The sequence below is a fragment of the Dipodomys ordii genome, unplaced genomic scaffold (assembly GCF_000151885.1).
Source record: "Dipodomys ordii isolate 6190 unplaced genomic scaffold, Dord_2.0 Scaffold320, whole genome shotgun sequence".
NCBI lineage: Eukaryota > Metazoa > Chordata > Mammalia > Rodentia > Heteromyidae > Dipodomys > Dipodomys ordii.
In genome coordinates, this window is record NW_012267536.1 from 1 (window position 1) to 8,642 (window position 8,642).

The window sequence follows — 8,642 nt, forward strand, 5'->3', positions numbered from 1 at the left end:
GGTAATACCACAGGACAACGGGATAATACCCCAGGACAACACGGACAATACCCCAGGACCATAGGTCACTCACTGGAGCAGGAGTGCCTCTCCCCACATCCCAGTGAACCACACCTGCACTCAGTACACAGCAAAGGGGGACTGGTGTCAGGAGAGGGCTATGCCAGCTGACTGGGGGAGAAGGGTTGAGCTGCTGTGGCACATGCACACAGAGACAGGCCAATCTTCATTAACCTGCTGCCCCTGGGTCTGGAAAGGACAGATGGCCAGACCTGGATTGCAGTTCGGACATGCAGGAGTTGACCAGAGCATAGCTTCAGTATCCTGAGAGGCATGCTCAGACCACAGAGTGAGAGGCAGCCCAGGGAGCCGGGGCCGGGTGGCCAGTTCAGGGGCTTCCTGGGAGAGCTGAGCAGAAGCAGCCTAGCTCTGGGCAGTGGGCGGCAGCGGGTCCTCTGCGGCACAGCCTGCTCAGCACATCGCAAGGTCAGGGCACACAGAGGCCAGCACTGAGCATACCAGGGGTGATCTTTGACACTCCGCAAGTCCAGCCCAAGATGAACCAGTAACAGAGGCCAGAATTACAGCAGGCTCAGAGCCATGGTTTTCAACAGATCCTTTACAGCCAAAACTGTTGCATCAAATTTCAAAATACTAGTTACATAAAGAAGACAAAACTTTTACAAGGACTTGTTTTTGCTTTTCCATAGTTTAACTAAGATGATAACAGCAATGATCGCTATGATGATGAAAATGGGACATCAGAGGGTAACCAGAGCCAGAGCGTTACCGAGTAAGCATGAGGCTCCAGGTACAAAAAGGGACAGAGAAGTTCACCAGGGTTTAGAAGATGAGCTACCTCCACAGGTAGGGTGCATACAGAAGCGCTCATATCTCCAGTATATTTACAGATGGTTTGTTTGTTACATTCTTACATTTCAGACGATATCTGATCCTTGTGCCCCTCCCTCTTTCTATTTCAACTTCTGCAGCCACTTTCCAGAAGGACAGAAATAATTTCTAGCTCCAGGAATGGGTAGAGGGTGAGAGATGCCAGTGGAAGGTATGGGATGGGAGGGGACAGCAGAAAGGTTCGAGTCTGTTGGGCTTGGATCATTTGCCTGTGATGAAAGCTATTTCTTATCTTCCATGTACTCCTATAGACACCTCGACTCTTAGTCAGATCATGGAAAACCCTCTTGGAGGAGGCAGCTTCCATGAGACTGGAGTGTGGAGAAAAGCAAAGGGAGTGGTCTTCTGTCCTCCAGCTAGGACCTCAGCACCTAGGTTGTCTGCCCAAACACAAATAAGCATCACAAACATCTGCCAAGACTAGACAACCAGACACAGTTACCTGATAGTTGATAAGGTAGCCAAAAACAGATGGTAGAAAAAAGATAGCCTCTTCAATAATTGCTGTTGAGAAAACTGGGCATCTACATGCAGAAAACTAAAAGTGGGACCCAGTTTGTCACCATGCATCAATATCAACTCAACGCGGATCTAAGACCTCAGCATCAGACCTGGAGCTTTGAAACTATTGTAAGATGAGAAACATTAGAGCTTACAGGAATAGGCAAAAAACCTTTTGAAAAGAGCTCCAGGGGCACAACAGATAGGAGAGAGACTTGACAAATGGGATTAAATCAAAATAAAAAATTTCTGCACAAAAAAAGACATGATTACTAAACTAGAAAGACAGCCAACAGACTGGGAGAAGAACTTTACCAGCAATATATCCAACAAAGGCCTAATATCCAATATATACAAGTTGCTCAAGAAAGTAACCCTTCCAAAGCTAATAAACCAGTCACTAGATGGACAAAGGAGCTAAGGAGAGACTTCTCAGAAGAAGTAAGAATGGCAAACACATGAGGAAATGCTTATCATCCCTAGCCATAAGGAAATGCTAATCAAAACCACCCTGAGATTCTATTTTACCCCAGTTAGATTGGCCAACATCATGAATTTGAACAATAACAAATGCTGGTGGGGATGTGAGGGGAAAGGAACCCTATTGCACGGTTGGTGGGAATGTGACTAGTACAACCACTCTGGACAGCATCTGGAGGTTCCTCAAAAAACTAAACATAGGTTCTCCCTACAACTCAGCACACCAGTCCTGGGCATCTACTCAGAGCATTATAGGTCAGGACACAGCAAAGACGCCTGCACATCCATGTTCACTGCTGCACTCTTCACAGCAAAGACGCCTGCACATCCATGTTCACTGCTGCACTCTTCACAGCAAAGACACCCACACATCGATGTTCACTGCTGCACTCTTCACAATAGCCAAGTTATGGAAACAGCCCAGATGCCCTACAATAGATGAGTGAATTTTTAAAAAGGTGGCACATATATACAATAGAATTTTACATAGCCATTTGCAGGGAAATTGACAGATCTAGAATAAATCATGTTAAGTGAGGTAAGCCATGCTCAGAGGCATAAATGGTGCATCTTCTCTCTTACATGCAGAAGCTAGATCTAATAATAAATTACATAATAAATTACACAGGACTCTAGGCTCTCATACACAGTGGGACCAAAGGAACGCAAAGGTGTAATGCCTATGTGTCTCTGATCATATAAAATGACCACTCAGGAAGCTAGGGCGTGAGGTCACCAACTGCACAACCCGGGAGAAGGTTCCTGGTCCCAGGTCTCCCTTGTCCTGGAAGAGGTTATTGCCCTGGCTACTTTTGCTCTCCACCATGAAAATGAGTTTCTCCTGATAGCCACCTAGGAATGCCAAAGAACATGAAAGGAGGGGCTAGATGTTACGCTATACAGTCCCCATAGTGGATGAGTCCCATCTGTAGACTCCAGAGTCCACTGCATCCAGAAACCAAATACATCTAGGCAGCAGCAGTGGCAGCCACAAAGGCCACACCCAGCCCTGCTTGTCCACCTGCTGCCATTCCATTTCCAGGAGATTCTTGATGACCCCCTGGCCGAATGTTCACCATAACAAACCAGCTAGTGACAAAGTGGGTCACGTGGGCACCAGGCTGGAATCTCATCTCCAGTTAGTCCCTGGACAATGTGTGTTGTTCTGTCTCTTCCAAAGAGCCAAGGTGATAGCAGGGACCCTCATCTAGGTACACAGTGTGGTGAAGACTCTGGGCAGTTTGCTCACAAGGTACAGGCCGCCATAGCATGCCGCTGTAGTACAGGAATGCCCTGGACACAATCCATCACAATCCATCAAACCATTGCTGAAGAGGAAGACTGATGGCACCTCACTGCCCAGGCCTTGTACCGAAAGGTGATTTCAGAGGTAGGACGTCCGTTCATACTCTAGACCTCTCCCACCTCGCAGCTGCAGCTGGCACATCTCCATCTCCTGTGGACACACTGCAGGCCTTTCTGTCCACTCCAAACTTCAGTCCCCTTTTCTTCCTCTCTTCTTATGGTTTCACATGATCTCATGGGATCAAGGCAGGCAGAGAAAGCTGCCCATCAACTGAATCAAGAAAACCTCTACCCTAGCGTTAGCTGATGGGGGATTCCTGTCCAGTACTCAAGGCCATGATGTGCCATGCACTGTCTACATCTATCGCTGTCTAGATGCAGAAGCTATAGCTTACAGAAGCCTGAGCCCCGGCCCTCATCCACACTGAGCTCAGGTGTGCAGGCCACAGACTACACTGCACAGGGGGTAGGACACAGCATATACCACACAGGGTGCTGCGGAGGAGTCAGACTGAAGCCTGAGCCCTGGGCCTCGTCCACACTGAGCTCCGGTGTGCAGGACACAGCACACACCCCACAGAGCAAAGGACACAGTGCACACCACACAGGGCGCAGGACACAGCACACACCACACAGGGCACAGGACACAGCACACACCACACAGAGCACAGGACACAGCACACACCACACAGAGCACAGGACACAGAGCACAGCACACAGAGCACAGCACACAGAGCACAGCACACAGAGCACAGCACACAGAGCACAGCACACAGAGCACAGCACACAGAGCACAGCACACAGAGCACAGCACACAGAGCGCACAGGACACACAGCACACAGGACACAGAGCACAGCACACAGAGCACAGCACACAGAGCACAGCACACAGAACACAGAGCACAGCACACACAGCACAGCACACAGCACACAGAGCACAGCACACAGAGCACAGCACACAGAGCACAGCACACAGAGCACAGCACACACAGAACACAGAGCACAGCACACAGAGCACAGAACACAGAGCACAGGACACAGAGCACAGCACACAGAGCACAGAACACAGAGCACAGGACACAGAGCACAGCACCACACAGAGCACAGCACACAGAGCACAGGACACAGCACACACCACACAGAGCACAGGACACAGAGCAGAGCACACAGAGCACAGCACACAGAGCACAGGACACAGCACACAGGGCGTTGCTGTGGAGCCCGAATCAAGCCCCAGGAGGGGTATCACCAATGTTGATGGCCCAAGATTTGGAGGTTGTGGCAGCTCACGCCACTTGCTAGTTTGGCTGTTGACAAACCTGCACCGCCTTGGTGTGAGCCTGAGCACGGCAGGGGGAGCTAAGGAGTGGCAGTCGGGTGTATCCTCCCTGGGGCCCAGGAAGAGGCCTCTGAGGATGGAAGTGGGTCTGAACATGACAGCCTCGTCCGTGTGGTCCACCCATGGCCTTCCCACCCAGGCCTTGGCCCTTCAGACGCTTTCCTGGAACAAGACTCAAGCAAGCTTGGCTAGGCAGACACCACCCGGGCTTTGAGCTGCTCCTCAACCGGCCATGACAGGACAGTGGCCCGACCCCATGCTCAACAGATAAGACCCTGTAGCTCTTGAAGCCTGGGGCCTAGGGTATAAAGAGCCTGCCTGCCCAGCACAGCCCAGGCCAGCCCCTGTCTGAATGGGGACCACTGCCCCATGGCTGGGGACCATGTATGACTGTCCTGCTGGATTGGCCATCTTCTCCCTGGCGACGAGGCAGCTCTGGAAGCGTTCTGCCAGGGCTCTGCCCCTGGACCTCACATGAAGGACAGTGACCAGCACGGAGCAGGGCCAAGGCCTTTTCTTAGATCTGGGTGGACAATGACAGTGACCAGCACAGGCCCGCAGGGGCCAGCCCATCCTCCGGGGGTCCACGTCCCGCTCCATGCATCACTGACAGCCACGCCTGGCCCTGAGTGAGGAAATCGCTTCTTGAAGTCAGTTTGGGAGCCAGGAGCAGTTGGTCCTGTGAGATACTTAGGTCTGCCATGTCTTCGCTGGGCTGGGACCCCGTGGCAGGCCTGGGTTGCTAGTTAATGGTTACAATCAAGAAGGACAGCCTCAAGGTCTCCTAGGGATGGAAGATGCCCCTGTGGATAGTGACTAGCCCCAGAGACGGTGGGCCTGGGCCCTAAGAGACAAGTCCATAACCAAAGCAAAACCACTGGTCCCAACGTCCTTCCTTCCCTATAGCATGCTCGCTCGCTCTCCTCTCCTCTCTTTCTTCTCTCTCTCCCTCTCCTCTCTCTTCTCTCTCCTCTCCTTTCTCTCTCTCCTCTCCTCTCTCTTTCTTCTCTCTCTCACAGGCCCTCAGTGCTGGAACAAGGTTTTGTGAGGGAGGACATGTGGATCCAGATTCGGAAGGAGGAAGACCTGCTGGTCCTGTATGGTCTGTGCAGCAACACTTAAGGCCAGGGGGTCGCAGGCTGTCTCCACGGATGGCAGAGGGTAAACAGGCCAGAAAGAGACAAGCAGTGCTCAGCAGGACAGCAGGACACAGACTCACAGCCAAGCACGGCTGAGTTCTCAGGCAGAATCATCCCCGTAGGTGCCCCATGGAGCTGGTCTGAGGGACGGGGCCCTCTCTACGTGGAAGCCTCTAGGGCCGAACTCGGGGTAAGATCGAAGCGGAGCGTGCTTCTGTCGGAGGCCACCACCTGGTGTCATCACATCCGACTGATGGGAGTGAAGCCCCCCTCCACAGCTGCTAATGTGCTTGTGACAGCCCTGCAGCCTTCCCCGGGGTCATCTGTGTTTTCCCATGTCATGCCCCGTTAAGCCCTAGAAGCCCATAACAGCCCCTAGAAGTAAGATCTGAGGATCTGCTCCTGGCAGGCTCGAGGCCAGAGGAGCAGGCTTGTGAATTCCTGGTAGAACCACCGGGACCCTGGGCCCGGCCCGGTGCCCTGGCCCAGCGCCTCAGGGACCATTACTCTACAAGACCCGTTCACTTGTTTCAAGAGCACTGCGTGGAAATTTCCTTTTACAGTCTCAGGCCACACACCAGGGGCTGCAGGACCAAAATGGGCTACTAGACGCTTCTGATATGGTCTTATGGTAGATTGTTGTTTAACTTTTTAAGGAATTTAAAAAAAAATGCTCTCCAAAGTGTCCGTATTATTTCTTAGCTCCAGGGGCTCACCCTGGCATGCCTCAACTCTAATTTCAGCCTTTCTTTCATGCATTTGACATTAGTTTATCTTCTTCGGTGAAACATCTGTTCAAATACTTTGTCTAGATTCATTGGGTTTTTGTGTTTTATTTTGACAGAGTTTTAAGAGTTGTATATTCTGCATATATTTTATGCACCAGCCTTTATCAAAAGCATTGTAAAGATAATTCTCTCAACTTGTGGTGCATCATTCCATTTTGGGGTATGTTTTACAGATCAGAAACTATGACAATGATCGCTGTATTTGATACATTGCTTTCACATTTGTGAACAATCTTTCAGGTGTCATTGAAGACATTCCCTAATTACTGTCACAGATTTCTCTCCCATGTTTTGTTCTAAGAGTTATATAGTCTTAGCTTTCATGGCTAAGTCTTTGATGCATTTGAATTCACTTATGTTCATAACATCATCATGGATGTGCTTTTTTGAAATCCAGTTTTTCCAGGACTACTAGTTGACAAGACCACCTTTGACTGAATGCCTCTGCAACTTTGCAAAAAAAAATCAATTGGCCATATGTGTTTATTTATGAACTCACAGGTCTAGGCTAACTATTTATACGATATCAGTGTCAGTGCTTTAGTTATGTACCTCATGGTAGCTCTCTAAATTGGCCATATGTGCTCAATTATTTTGTTTTGAAATTACTTCTATTATCCTAAGTGTATTATGTGTCCATGGGAATTCTATTATCAATTTTTACTGGAAGAAAGAGAGAGAGAGAGAGATCAAGAAAGAAGGAAGGAAGGAGGAAAGGGAAGGAGAGAGAAAAGGTAGAAAGAAGCTAGAATTCTTTGGAAAAGTCTTCTGACCAATGAACAGAGCATATTTCTCCACTTATGTAGAATGTCTTAATTCTCTCAGCAATATTTTAGTTTTCATGCTTTCATTATTTTTTATCACATTAAGTATTTTGCATTTTATCCTATTATTGCGAGTAGCATTGTGCTTTAACTTAAATTTCAAGTTGCTTATTGCAAATATGTAAAGATATAACAGATTCTTTTTAGATCAGAACCTTTTGTGTTATAAAATTGTTAGCTTCATTTACTTATTGCAATGAGTTTTGAAGCTCTCATCGCATTTTACTCATAGATAGCCATGTGTGCTGATAGAGCCAGCTTTGCTTCTTCCTTTCCAGTTGTGGTTATTTTCCTCAGCCTTGTGCACTGGCTGGAACCTCATTGTGCTACTACACAGAGGTAGTAAGAGCCAGCACCTGCCTTAGGTATTTGTATCTTTCAGCTAAAGGAACATTTCCAGGCAAGGCAGAAAAGAAGCAAACCATCCCCTAGCATGCCCCTCCTGATTCCAGACACCTATAAAAAGGTCATGTCACACCCTGTTTAAAAGCCAGCAATAACAAAATGGCAGTTTTCAGAGGCTAAATCTGTAGTTTCCATATGACCCAGAAATTTAAATTCTATATATAACACCAAATGAAATGAGAACCTACATCCACATTAAAACTTGTACACAGATGCATGTAGCAGAATTATTTATGATAACCCAAAGTGCAAATTAGCCTAATGCCCAGCAACTAATGAACTAATAAACAAGCAAAATGTGCTACTTCTAACAATGCAATATAATTTAGGGAAAGGGAATAATATGCTGACGCATGCTACTACAACATGGACCTCAACAACATTAGGCTGAGTGAAAGAAGCCAGGCACAAAAGGCCACAAACCACATGATTGCATTTCTAGGAAGGGTCCAGAATGTGACACACGCAGTGAAAGGAAGTAGATTGCTAATTGGTGTTTAGGCAATGGGCATAAGGTTTCTTTTTAGGGTCATGAAAATATTCTGATATTAGATGGCAATGATAACTTTACAACTCTATTGATCACTACTGACTTATCTGTCTTAAATAGGCAGAACATGTGGTATGTAAACTATAGCTTAATAAAATTGCCATGAAAAGTCTTGGCATTGATTTATAAATTTAAAATAAAATTCAGTTGTTTCTATGGACTCACAGGTCCACATGCTTGGCAATTTTTCTATATATGCTACTGATTTTCCTCCATCACATATTGTCCTTAACCAGTAAGTACCCTGAAGCCTTATGGTCCTCCATCACCATGGTCCTCCATCACCATAGTCCTCCATCATCATGGTCCTCCATCACCATGGTCCTCCATCACCATGGTCCTCCATCATCATGGTCCTCCATCATCATGATCCTCCATCACCATGGTCCTCCATCACCA

The 8,642-nt window shown here is 47.9% G+C and overlaps 1 pseudogene; it reads right to left on the reverse strand.

Moving 5' to 3' along the window:
- Positions 1 to 2,629: 2,629 nt before the first annotated feature.
- The window catches only part of LOC106001567, a 32,423-nt pseudogene continuing 26,410 nt past the window's right edge, over positions 2,630 to 8,642 (reverse strand).